A 15,097-nucleotide genomic window follows, 5' to 3' on the forward strand; every position below is an offset into this window, starting at 1 on the left:
TCAAATTCCCTTTTCACCTCCATCCTGAGCCAGAAACCAGCGATCTCTTATCTCACATGCAGCAGACAAGCAACCTGCCAACAGACTCCAATTCCCTAGAGTTGATGCTGGGTCTACTTGCAGTGACATCCAAGAGGCACCCAAATCCAGCCCCATCCTCCACTCTTGGACACAAATGACACCAGCTTCCCATCCCATAGCCCTTGGTTGGGACTGAAATTCCCTTTCTGAACTCTTTTTAAATCCTTCACCTGCTTAAAGCCCAAAGCCAGGAACTCTCTGTAATCAACTGAGAAAAATATTTTTACTTCAGTCCCACTTCTGTGTGACTCTGGATATCTATCACGTTATGACTTGAATAGTAGACAAGTCCATTCTAGACCATAGTTTTTTTTTTTTTTTTGGTTTATGTATATGTGAGGTTTTGCTTCTGCTTAGAGACCATGTCTTACATCGATGTTGAATCTCTCAGAGCAGATAGCACTGACTTCGCTCGTTCTTCAAAAATGGTTCCGACATGAGCCATCAATTTGAACTCTGCCATTTTCTAAATCCCTTTTCTGTATTCCTCGCTTTTCCCATTGAACCAAAGTATTGTGTTTGAAGACACAGCCCTCTCTTCCAGGAACATCATTCATCAACTTTCTCATTAAATCAGCAGTAGCTATCTTTACTCTAGTATATCTGGTAGAGACAATAGATAACAGAAATTCTGACTTTAAATTTCCAGGTCATCATCCTAGCATTAAATTTGTGGGGTGAGCAATACCCCCCTGAGTTGGAGTTTAGAATTTTGGTAATTTAACAAGTTCTACAAAGGGTTTTAAATTCTTCTCCAACTGTCTCACATGGCCAGAGTCAGTGCTCAGCCCTGGTGGACAGAAAGAAAGTAGGTCAAAGGCCCAGTGGTATTTTTCACTCAACAGAGCAGCACAACTTCTCCTTCTTTTCCACCAAGGACACTGGCTTCTACTGCAGCCTCAAAAGTCACCAAGCTGCCGAGGTAGGTTATACCAATGATAAAAAATAATAAAATAATGTCATTTGCAGCAACATGGATGGACCTAGAGATTACCAGACTAACTGAAGTCATAGAAAAATACCATATGATATCACTTATATATAGAATCAAAAGAAAAGACACAAATGATTTACAAAACAGAAACATATAATATATATACATGCATATATGTGTGTGTGTGTGTGTGTGTGTATATTATAAATATATGTATTATAAATAAATGCCATCCTGGAAACCAAAGTGGACTCTTTCAGTTAATCTTATTTCTTATAAAATGAGAGTCATCCTGAATAAGACTTCATTATAGGCGTTAGATTTTTTTAGGAGTGAAAATGAAGGTAAATTTTATTCAATTCACACTCTTCTTAGGCAAGATGCCTAATACCCATATCTAATAAGAAAAAAAACACCATGGCAAAGGTAGAAACATCCCTTTAGTCCAAAGAACGGTCCCTCTTCTGCAATAAATTAGAAAGAAATGGCAAATTTAAATCTGCGTTTTTTAAATAAAACTTTCAACTAAATTTTATTTTTTTTCCCCTCAACAATCTATTACTTTAAATTTAGAGAACAGGAAACAAATACACTTTCTACCTCAATTTTCCAGGCAGGTGATGCTTTTCCAGATATGAGAGATGCTGATACTAAATTAACTGAAAAGGCAGGTTTCAAAGGCAAAACATGGTTGATCTCCACCTCCCCAACCTTTATACCCCACAGTGAGCTTAGCTCCTTATTTTTATAATTTTCTTTGTCTTGCTATTTGGGAAGGTATATCCTCTGTCTTATCTGAGAGACGTGTGGTTCAGTAAGCCCTCAGGTTATCCTTTATTCATCAAATGAGTAAATTATGAAACAGGGAAGTGAAATGATTTTGTTCAGATCACTGAGCTCAGTAGTGAAGAACAGCAATGAAACTTTTAAATTTATTCTTAGAAAAATCCCTAGAAGGAAGAAATTCTTGAAGTGAGAATGTCAGTATGAATATGAGGATGAATTTCTTGAGTAACCAATTTAAAATTGACCTTTGCTATAAGGGAAACCCATTTGTGAACTCACCTACAAAACAGAAGCAGACTCACAGCCATAGCAAAGAAACTCATGGTTACCGGGGAGGAAGCAGTAGGAAGGGATAAATTGGGAGCTTGAAATTTGCAAACACTAACTACTATATATAAAATAGATAAAAAACAAGTTACTTCTATAGCGCACAGGGAACTATATTCAATATCTCGTAGTAACCTATAATGAAAAGGAACATGAAAAGGAATAGATATGTATGTATACGTATGACTGAAACATGATGCTGTGCACCAGAAATTGACACAATGTAAACTGATTAGACTTCAATTTAAATAAATAAATAAATAAATAAATAAATAAATAAACAAACAAACAAATGCCATTTGTGAATGCACTGGGTCACAAAATTAGGTATTGGTTTTATTTTCACTATTGTTAAAGAAAAATGTTATACAGACATAGCCTGGGAAACCCCAAATATGATTTCAAATTATTCACAGGGCATTTCATTCTGGCGAAAGGGAATGATATTCTAATACAGATCATCTCAGAGCCTTGGTTTTATCACAAAAGTAATTATTTGGTGGAGAGGGAGAGAGAGAACACATTTGCATCACTGGGAATGGACACTAAACTAAATTCCTCATATACAGTTTGTGTATGAAATATTAACAGCTAATCTATGCTCTCTAATGTTCTTTTGATTTCAACTGTGCCAAAAATTGGTGTTAACATAGGATCACCCAGAGTTTGGGGGGAAATCCATACACCCAAGTTTTGAGTTCAACCCAACATCATCAGAATCTCCAGCACATGAGGATGTTCTAAGCTCTCCAGGTGACTCTGAAGCTGTCCAAAGTGGAGGAGCCATGGCCACTGTGCACACGATTGACTAAGATGGCATACCTCGGGGTGTGATGTGCATGCGTGAGAAGGAAAAGAAATGTGTGTTTTAGTTTTAATTAAAAAAATAAGCAGAACTTCCTTTCATTTTTTTTTCCATTAACAGTTTAATATATAGTGTCTTGAAAATTGGCTATCAAACATCTCGGTGTTTTAAAACACAGAAAATGTTAGTCAATGGAAAAGAATGACTTTTATTTTGATTTGAGTAGGGCATACTCAGAAATTAAGCTTAAGACTTCCTGTTCACCATTAACCTTTTTTTTTTTTTTTAAAGAGAACAGCAAGACATTAAGTCGACTTAGTCAGACAAAACAGGAACTGTAGGTGTTATGTGAGCAGCTAAGAGGATGCGGGCCTCACGTGCTAGCTCGAGATCTCCATGCAAAAGCACGATTATAGCTTGTAATTATCATTACAGCATTGCATTACTCTGGGACACGTATGATATTACCAGAAAGAATGTGCTAAAATTCTGAGTCAGAATGTAAGCCGCAGATATGCACTTGATCATAATATTTTGTTTTTGTACGGGGGGCTGTTAGAAGAGTGTATAGATTATGCTATGAATTTTGGAGAAGCTATATTAACATGAATTTGCATCAAAAAAAGTTTTCAAGTGTGATTCAATATATACAAATCAATCAATGCAATACATCACATCAACAAGACAAAGGACGAAAACCACGTGATCATCTCAATATAGATGCAGGAAAAGCATCTGATAAAATTCAACACCCATTTGTGATAAAAACTCTCACCAAAGTGGATACAGAGGGAACATATCTCAACATAATAAAAGCTATATATGACAAACCTACAGCCAGCATAGTTCTCAATGGTGAAAAACTCAAAAGCTTCCCACTAAAATCTGGGACAAGACAAGGATGCCCACTATCACCACTCCTATTCAACATAGTCTTGGAAGTCCTGGCCAGAGCAATCAGGCAAGAGAAAGAAATAAAAGGGATCCAAATTGGAAAAGAAGAGGTAAAAGTGTCACTATATGCTGACGACATGTTACTATATATAGAAAACCTTAAAAGGCCCACACAAAAACTACTAGAAATAATCAAAGAATTCAGCAAGGTAGCAAGTTAGAAGATTAATGTTCAAAAATCAGTCACATTTCTTCACACTAACGATGAATCAACAGAAAAAGAAAGTAAAGAAACAATCCCCTTTAAAATAGCACCTAAAGTAATAAAATACCTAGGAATAAATCCAACCAAGGAGGTGAAAGACTTATACATGGAAAACTATAAAACACTGATTAAGGAAATTAAAGAAGACTTTAAAAAAGGCAAGATATCCCATGCTCCTGGATTGGAAGAATCAATATTGTTAAAATGGTCATGCTGCCCAAGGCAATCTACAGATTTAATGCAATCCCTATCAAATTACCCAGGACATGTTTCACAGAACTAGAACAAATCATACTAAAATTTATATGGAATCACAAAAGACCTAGAATTGCCAAAGCATTACTGAAGAAAAAGAAAGAGGCTGGAGGAATAACTCTCCCAGACTTCAGACAATACTATAGAGCCACAGTCATCAAGACAGCATGATATTGGTACAAAAACATACATATAGACCAATGGAACAGAATAGAGAGCCCAGAAATGAACCCACAAACCTTTGGTCAACTCATCTTTGACAAAGGAGGCAAGAACACACAACGGAATAAAGACAGTCTCTTCAGCAAATGGTGTTGGGAAAACTGGACAGAGCATGTAGAACAATGAAGCTAAAACACTCCCTTATACCATACACAAAAATAAACTCAAAATGGATCAAAGACTTAAACGTAAGACAAGATACAATAAACTTCCTAGAAGAAAATACAGGCAAAATATTATCTGACATACCACATCTCAAAAATGTTCTCCTAGGGCAGTCTACCCAAGCAATAGAAATAAAAGCAAGAATAACAAATGGGACCTAATTAAACTTACAAGCTTCTGCACAGCAAAGGAAACCATAAACAAAACAAAATGACAACCTACAGAATGGGAGAATATTTTTGCAAACGATGAAACTGACAAAGGCTTGATCTCCAGAATATATAAGTAGCTCATATGACTTAATAAGAAAAAAACAAACAACCCAATCCAAAAATGGGCAGAAGACCTAAACAAGCAATTTTCCAAGGAAGAAGTACAAATGATCAATAGGCAATGAAAAAAATGCTCAATATCACTAATTATCAGAGAAATGCAAATCAAAACTACAATGAGGTATCACCTCACACCAGTCAGAATGGCCATCATTCAAAAGTCCACAAATGACAAATGCTGGAGAGGCTGTGGAGAAAGGGGAACCCTCCTACACTGCTGGTGGGAATGCAGTTTGGTGCAGCCACTGTGGAAAACAGTATGGAGATTCCTCAAAAGACTAGGAATAGACTTACCATATGACCCAGGAGTCCCACTACTGGGCATATATCCAGAAGGAACCCTACTTCAAAAAGACACTTGCACCCCAATGTTCATAGCAGCACTATTTACAATAGCCAAGACACGGAAACAGCCTAAATGTCCATTGACAGATGACTGGATAAAGAAGAAGTGGTATATTTATACAATGGAATACTATTCAGCCACAAAAATGACAACATAATGCAATTTGCAGCAACATGGATGTTTCTGGAGAATGTCATTCTAAGTGAAGTAAGCCAGAAAGACAAAGAAAAATACCATATGAGATCACTCATATGTGGAATCTAAAAAAAAAGAAGAACATAAATACAAAATAGAAGCAGACTTACAGACATAAAATACAAACTTATGGTTGCCAGTGGGGAAGGGGTGGGAAGGGTCAGACTGGGAGTTCAAGATTTTAGATACTGACAGGCATATGCAGAATAAATAAACAAGATTATACTGTATAGCACTGGGAAATATATACAAGATCTTGTGGTAGCTCACAGTGAAAAAGAATGTTACAATGAATATATGTATGTTCATGTATAACTGAAAAAATGTGCTCTACACTGGAAATTGACACAACATTGTAAAATGACTATAACTCAATTAAAAAACGTTAAAAAAAGTTTTCAAGTTTGGATTGAATAGGACAAAAATATGTCTAGTGGAGGAAGAAAATTCATGCTTCAATTTTATGGAAATTGGGTTGATGAGAGAAAACAATTTTGCCTGCTCAATAAGGTCAATTCCTCTAAGAGAAGAAGGAATTTAGAAGGTAGAGGAAGTTGTCTTTGAAATTATTAATATAGAATCTATTTTTTCATCACATTAATTGACATTAGCATAATGCAGAGATTGTACCTTTTTCAAATTATCCACAGACTTGTTAAAGAGCAGATGGGGGAGGAGTCTCTCTCCCCTCTTTAAAATACGTGGGTCTTCATTAAATACCATAAACGTTCCCTAATTTACTCGGATTTATGACAGACCTGAATGTCATCTCCATCTGTCTCAGCCTGGGTTATGGGGAAACATTCTGCGAAGCAGAGAGTGGCATGTAGAAATTTTTCCAGGGAGAAATTTCAGAGACACGCCCATAAAAAGGGAGGAAGGCAGATGGAAATACTGAGGACACAGCGGCTTTCCCTGGGACTTGTGAAGAGTCTACCAGGAACCGTGCAGCTTTCATGGTCCCTGAAGCCCTGGAGGCCCATCCCAAGCCGTCGCCCAGACCTCCTCCACCAGCCCGTCCAGTCTTCTCGCTTCTGGCACCTATGTGACCAGTTCCAACCCACATGAGTCTGTGGATTCTCTTACTCGGTTTTGCTTCTCTGTTCACACAAAGTCCATGACTAGGGACACCACCTGGGACTTTGCCCCGTGGGAGGACTTCCCCTCCCCACATTTCTCCAGGGCCATCCGGAATGGGGCTGCCGTCAGCAGCAGGCCCTCCTCAGCTGCCACTGATATGCTGAGCAAACCGATGAATGAGCCAAGCCAGCCTTCCCCTCTATCAGACAGTCACTGAGGGACCCCAGTGCCCGCAGAAAGCAGAGGGGAGAGGTGATGGGTGGGGGGAGGGGCTTTGTGCCACCTGCTTGCTTTGCTTACCTGTGCCATCCGGTCCTGCTTGTGCTCGGGCTCTGTGGAGTCACTTCTGACTCAAGCCCGATCACTGCTGGCCTTGCCTGACCTTATGACTTGGTGGGTCAGCGGGATCTTGCTCAACATGAGCATCTTTGACTGCATGAGCCTGGTCACTTGATGTTCCACGGTCAGGTCTCTACCAAGGACCGATAACGTTCCAAATGCTGCTTTTCTGAACGCTGTATCCTCTCCTGCAGCTCCTGGGTCTGCCACCGAGCTCTCTCCTGCCTGGGCCCCTGCTCAAAGCTGGCAGCTTTTTGTACAACCAGTGTATAGGTTAGAAGTGGGTTTCCAAATGTAGACTTTGCTGTCAGCAGAACCGGACAAAAATCTACCAAGAATTGCGTTTCTTAGTGGTGAGCGGCAAGATAGGCTGGAATCTGTCCTTTAGTTTGGAAGGGACATCCTAGAATCCTCCAGGCCACTAGCCCCCTGCACACTTCATCAATGCAACGGGTCCCTCAACCTGTCTCTCACCCTGTGGAGTGTGCAGGTCTTCACACAGTGCACACCGTGTGCTCCTCTGGTCCTGCAAGCACGAGGCTGTCGTTACATCAGACCAGTGTCACAGAGTGACCGGTCCAGGCTCCTGGGGACCAGATGACAGCAGGAGACGTAACAGACCTGGCCACCCATCACGTATCTGTCCCGAGTAAGTGTGAGCAATTCCCAATGCTCTTTATTGATGTGGATGAAGATGCACACATTCCCCAGATCAGAGACAGCGTATCACAGGTCAGGATTTGCCTTCATCTGGACCAGCAAAGACACCGCATTCAGCCTGGCAACTACCAGTGTGGCTCCTACTTGATTAAGTTGTAGAGTTCCACCATTATCCGTCATGATCCGTCACATTTCTGTAAAGACCAGGCTGGCTAACTTAATGGGAACAGGATGGAGACCTCCTTGAGTCCCGTGAGCAGGACACGAGGCTCCAACCCTCACTCCCAAGGTGCAGGGTTGATGGACTGACTTGGAGAGAAGGAGGTGATTTCAGAAGCTTCGACTTGGTCTTCCCACTACAGCAGCTCTCACCCTGAAGACCAGGAAACGACTGAGGGTTCTGCCAATTACCGAGTCTGCCCACTGTGGACCAGACCTGAGCCACGATTCCACTGACTACCTGCCCGCCACCTGCAGCCACGCTACCGGGAGGGCCGTGTCAGTACTTTGGGTGTCCGGCTAACAATAATAATTGACTCTCTGTGATGGGTCTCTGAAGGTCTGAGTACCTGTCTGCCCAATGCACGCTGGCATGGGTTAACGTGCATAATTCACTTTAGGGAAGGATGGGGGAGCTGCCAGCGAGTGGGCTCACGGTGGTGTTGCAGAGTTCAGGGGTTGCAGGGTCCTTCCTCCTGGGAGCCCGGCTCCTCCCTCTGTGGATGGGCTCCGGGTGTGAGGACTGGGCCAGGTACAGGAACTGGCTGAGGAACCACAATTTTTTACTGGGGCACCTCTTCAGTCTCCTGCTTAACCATTCTCAAATTTTTTTTTTTATTCTATATGTTCGAAAGTATCCTTGTTGACTGCCTTTCAGTCTTGTCTCCAGGAACACCATCCCTACTCCTCTCTGAAGCTTGAGCCCCCTTGGCCCCAAGGGTGATCACTGCACACACCTCGCACTGTCACCCGGCCCCTTTATCATATTCTGGAATCCCACTGTCAGGAAAGGAGCCCAGTTCTGTGACAGCACATCATACATTCAGCCCTGGCCTGGCTCAGGACAGACTCTACCGGGCTTCTCAGTGGTGCTGATGTCACTCCACAGCAGGTTTATTTGTTTTAAAAAAAGTATCCAGGAAAGCAGGGTCCCACTGATAATTTAGAATCATATCCTTTGGAGAAAAAATGTATCGCTCAACATCTGAGAACACACAACCACATTGCCCTCCATTCTTAATTCTCTGCAAGGCAGGTGTGTTTCCATTGCTGAAACTGCTACAGAATTTTACAGAGAATCCTTTCCTTCTAGCGGAATTTTTTTAAACTTCTCAGATGTACCGGAGAGTTAGCAAGGCCTGGCAGACTCTGCACTAAGGAAAGGAACGAGATGTTACGGTGAGAGCTGAGATAGTGCTGGAATGGACACACATATGCAAAGAATGGTAATGATATCCAGCCTCACAGACTGTGGATGAAATAAAATGTGGCATTTTTCTTGGGCAACGCAATTAGGGCATCGTGGAAAGTTGAAATTAATGAGGTCATTTAGGTCATTTTCTTTCTTACCATGGGAACTGCTATTCAACTACTCCAGATGGGCTGTGTTCCCGAGTGTTTCCCCAAATTTCAACGGCATAGCAGCAGCCCTGCGGTGGATTTATGACAGAGACCACAGAACTTTGAAGTTTCACCCCTGAAATGCCTGAAATTAACTGGGTAACAACAAGCTAAACAGCTTCTATTACAGAGTTGCTGTGTATTAATTCCAAATTACTCTGGTGTAAATATGGGTAGAAGAAAAATATTTGAAGTATCTTTGATCAATATTTTCTTTTAGAATCATGTTTGCTTGCTTTTCACTTAAAATTTTTGTGGAGTGAGGAGGAGGAATCCAAGAGATGCAAGGTCAATGTCTTGGTGGAGGTCAAATGGATGGGTGGAGAGCAGAGATGGCCGTTGGAGAGGTACCACGTTCACGTCTTCCCCTACAGACAAATATATGATGCCACTTATATGTGGAATCTACATTGTGACACAAATGAACTTATTCACAAAACAGAAACAGATTCATGGACATAGAAAACGAACTTACCGTTATCAAAGGGGTGGGGAGGGGAGGGATAAATCAGGACTTACCCTCACTCCACAGTGTCTATTCAGTATCTTCAACGAATCCTCTCCAACAGCTCCCTCCTCTCTGCTTTGTTTGACCCCCTCCGTATACCAACAGGGACACTCACTGACCTCCACAGTCTCTTATCATCGCCTTACTTCTTTCCTTTGATGACTTCTAGAATAAGTATCCCATGAATGTAATCTCCTTTTTTTTCATCAATTTAAACAATCTACAGATTGATTTCCAACAGTACCAACAAGTGAGGCTCAGAGTCCTTGCTGATGACTCCTGACTCCTAGTCACTCCACTACGTACGATCAGGAACCTAGATCTCTGCCATTTATTTCACAATCATCCTTTCCCTCTATCTCTGCTGTGATCACTGGACTTGATGGGTTTGAAACTGATTTTTTCATCTTAACCTTCAACCAGCGCATCTGCCCTTGTCTGACTTTTTCAACGTGTGGAATCGCACCTCTGCAGAGTGTGACCTCCTAAATAACACTTGGATCATGTATCTGCCTTGTATCTGAACTCGCCAAGAGTTCTTGCGGTCTCTGGACAATGGAGAAACTCCTCCACCAAACCTCCAAGCTGTCAACGTGTGGAATCTGCTCCGAGTCACTTTTCTCTTCCTCCTTTCCCTGTACCAAACTCCTCTTCTTACGTGCCCCGCCCCCGACATCACAGTTTCCTCCACCCAGCTCCCAGGTTTCGTGTTGAGACCCAGACCTGATGTGTCCTGTGTCGCTTCCTCTCCACCCCTCAGCCACCTCACCTCCCATGCACATCAGTGTCCTCCGAGGAGTCTTCCTGTCTCATCCAGCAGGCTTCCCACCTTTGGCTTTACAGTTTATTTGACATTTATAAAGTTCCATTGATCATCATTGTCATGCATGTATATCTTGCCTCTTAAGCCAAATATAGCATTTCCTTGAGAGCAGTGAGGGATGGTGGGCCATTTCCTCCACATCCTTATGTCCTTGCCCCTCCCCTACAATTAACAATGCAATGCTTTGCCCATCACTGGACACCACTCTATATTTGGTGCATTAGTGGGAGATAGTATTTAGTTAGGATCTTATATTAACTCACTAAAGAACTGGCAACCATAGATTAAGGGAATCCTGTAACAAGTGAAATAATTTCTTATTGAAATACTTTTCAGGATACAGATGGTTGGATTTGTTCCTATCTTCCTCACCCCCACCAAATACAGTGCGCTTCTTCCTTTTCCAACGTGTGCACTTTATCAAGAGATCTTCAGCGAGCTTAGTCTCTGGCACACCACTTACTGTAACATTAATACAAGGAAATAGACTCAGATTGCTAGCAAATTAAAAGTCTGAATTCCCTCAAAGACAACCCCACTCTGGTAGTAAAAATTTTTAAAAATGCAAATGTATAAACTTGTTCCAGGAAGTCTTATATGAATGCTAGAAACAACAGTCTACAAATGTAGCCTGAAGCCAATTTCTCCAAAGATAGGTTAATACTGTGACAAATGTTTCCATTTGTTCCTTAAATAATTCTCCATTTCATGACTTGAGTTGTCCAAGTGCTAACATCACGCTCATCGGAACAGTGCCAGCTTACTCTTGGCATGGTTAGAGCTTAGCTTTTGAAAGACTGCACTTTAAATGCTTCATTTGTAAGACGAATTTAGACAAATTTAGGATATGAAAATGAGCACAACAGACAGTAACCAAAGGCAAGGAAAGAAGAAAAGAGGTCCACGCATCTAAAGAGTTGCAGCAGACCCAGAAGCATTACTTGTCAAATAAGTTATACTGCACCGAAAAGTAGAATTCTGGACGGGACTCTAGATGAAAACTTAGGAGATATTTTCTAGATTGTCAGCTCACTGTGAGATAGAATGAAGCTAGACTCCTTACAAACCATTCTTAGGAGAGTATTAGAAAACAGAGAGTCAAATGTTACCAGAAATAGGGGTGTGTCCAATGAGGCCATCAATTATTTCCAGTCAAATACATTAATATTAAGTGTTATACAGCAGTATCTCTGATATCTTTGACTGAATGATCTATATTGATTCTGCAAATTTATAACAATTGTATTAGATAACTATTCAAACTTTAATAGTAATTGGCATAAAATACAAAGCAATATTTATGTAATCATGATTAATCATTAAGATCATCATTTTAATTGAAATTTTTTTTCTGGACTTCAGCTTTGGGAAGGATGGAGTACATATAATTTCTCTATTCCTCTCACTAAGTAATAACCTGGGATATTATATACAAAATAAACAGAATACTCTGAAAGGTGGAGAGAAGGCAAAGCAGATAGGCACCTCAGGATGTGAAGAAGGAAGGACACAGAGGTGGGTACCCTGGATTCTCTTTTTGCCTGGAATCCCTCAGACATAGTTTATGCAGTCCTGGAGACAGCATGGAAATGCCAACAGGGTCAGATGAAAAAAGCCCAAGAAAAGGCTGCTCTCTCACTAAAGGAGTTGGAAAGGGCCATCCTAGAAAGACAGAGAGCATACCCACTCTGCTTCAGCCAAAGCCAGAGAAAAAGCTGTGGTCCATCCCCATCCCTGTCATTGCAGTCCAGGTCGAAAGCGTGGACTCCCGCCCTCACCAGACACTCACAAGACACCCTTCCTCCCTTGTGTGGTATCAGAGAAAGCTGAAGAGGGAGACTGGACTTCACCCACCAGCAGTAATGAGGCTCTCCTCATCCTCACTAGGGAGGTACAGGAGGCCCAGTGGACTCAGAACTGCCCACAACTCAGCAGTGATGGAGCCACCCTCCACGACGTGGGGGTGGGGGACAGACCATGTGAACAGTGGTAATGGAGCTCCCTCTTCCTCTCAGCCAGGGTGTTGCAAATGGAAACCCAATGGGAAAGGTTAATTCTCACCCCCTCCCAGGAGTAGAAGGAGCCCCAGCCTCCCTAGGTGTCAGTGGAGGCAGACGGAGGACCTAGACTTACACTCCCACCTGACAGTCATGAAGTGGTGCTTTCTTCATGCTCAAGAGGTGTCAGGAGAGGTCTGCTAAAGTACACGATTGTAACACTCTTAACATTATACCAAAAATATCCAGATTTCAGATTTCAATCAAAAAATCACTCATCTTACCAAGAACTCGGAAATCCTCAACTTGAATGAGGTAATCAACAGACACTAACACTCAGTTGTTAGAATTGTCTGACAGGAAATTCAAACAGCCAACATAAAAGTAGATACATAACCAGTCATGAACACACTTGAAACAAATTTAAAAAACAGAAAGTTTTAACAAAGAAATAGAAAATATAAGGAAGAATTGAACTGAAATGTTAGCATTGAAAAATACAAAAACTGAAATAAAAACCCTCAAGAGAACAACAGAAATCACCCAATCTGAGCAACAAGAAAAGAACTGGGTCATGGCAGACACTAACAAAAATTCTAACTTCTGTGTCATCTGAGTCCCTGAAGCAAAGGATAAAGAGGATAGAGTTGAAAAAGGATTCACATAAAAAATGGCTGAGAACTTTCTAAATTTCTCCAAAGACATAAGCCTACAGAGTCAAGAAGCCAAAAAAACACTGAACAAGATAAACCCAAAGAAACCCATATCAAGACATATAGTCAAACTTCTGAAAACTAAAGACAAAGAACAAGTCTTAAAAGTAGTCAGAGAGCAAGGACACACTGACCTACAGAGCAAAACCAATTTGAATGATAACAGATTCCTCATATGGAAGTAGGAAGCAGGAGGAAGTAGTGCATTTTTCAAGCACTGAAAGAAAAGAACTGCCTATAAGAATTCCATATCTAAGGGAAAATGCCCCTTCAGAAATGAGGGGAAAACCAGGACATTTTCCTACGAAAGAAAACTACGCACTAAAACTAAAACTGTCAACAGTGCACCTACCCTAAAAGAGTGCCTCAAGGACACGCCCTCGCTAGCTATAAAATGATAAAAATAGAAATCTTGGAAAACCAGGAAGAAAGAAAGAACAACAGAGGGAATGAAAGTATGACATTCTCTTTTTCTTTTGGGGGTGGGGATTAGGTTGGTTGGTTGGTTGGTTTCTAATGGAGGTGCTGGGGATTGAACCTGAGATCTTGTGCATGCTAAGCACGTGCTCCACCACTGAGCCACACCCCGCCCCCAAAGTATGATATTCTCTTGAGTTTTCTAATTTATATTTGATGGTTGAAGCAAAAGTTTAACACTGTCTACTATGGTCTCAATGTATGTAGAAGGCATACTTAAAACTATTATAAATGGCAGAAGTAAACATATTATAAAGACAAGTAGGTGTCTACGCTTAACTTGAACTGACAAAATGTTGATACCGATAGACCATGATAAGTTAGCTATAACCTAGAGTAACCTAGAACAAAATGAACAAAAACAAAACAAAACAAACAAAACAAAAAAGAAACTTAGAGCAACCACTAAAAAAAACCTATGCAAAGAAATGTGCTCAAAAACACTATATATCTCCAAACATCAAGATTATACTGATGGGAAACAGATTATACTGATGCCAGGAGCGGGGATATAATGGAGAGGAAGTGGTCCCATGAGCATAAAAGGCAGCACCAGAGAGATCTTGAGGTGACGAAACAGTTCTGTACCTTGGCTGCAACACATCACATGGGTCTCCACACCTAATAAAGTGACATCAGACTCTGTACTCATCATTGTGACAATGCTAGTTTTCTGGTTTTATATCAAATTCTAATTATGTAAGATGTAACCATTGGGAGAAACTGGGAAAAGTGTATATGGGACCTCTCTCTACTATTTTTGTTAATTGCTGTACATGTACAATTATTTTAAAATAAAAAGTTTTTTTTTTAATTTTAAGTGCAAAGTCAGACAAGAGAAGCTAAATCAGAGCTAAGTGGCTCTGGGTGGGTGGGAGTGATAGCTCAGTGGTAGAGCACGTGTTCAATCCCCAGTATCTCCATTAAAAAAAAAAAAAAAAGAAAAAAAAAAAAACTAACCGGCTAGAAAAAAATAAATAAATAAAGATCTTAAGGTCAAAAAAAATTTGTGGCAAATAGTTAAGTCCTATGGCAACACATGTGTAAAAGTTCATAAATATAGTATAGATGTTAATGACACTGGCCAATGTACCTAGAAAACAATAATTTTGTACTCTGTAAGAACTCTGTTAATTAGAATGTGCCTTTGCAAATGCCCTTTTGGTTCCTGTTCCTCTGCAATCTCGTTAGTCTCTACTCAATACCTTGTATCGGTCGGGACAGGCTAGGTTATGTTGCTGTTATAAGCAATCCCAAAATCTCACTGGCCCAA

Source organism: Vicugna pacos, chromosome 2 (assembly GCF_048564905.1).
Source record: "Vicugna pacos chromosome 2, VicPac4, whole genome shotgun sequence".
Lineage (NCBI taxonomy): Eukaryota > Metazoa > Chordata > Mammalia > Artiodactyla > Camelidae > Vicugna > Vicugna pacos.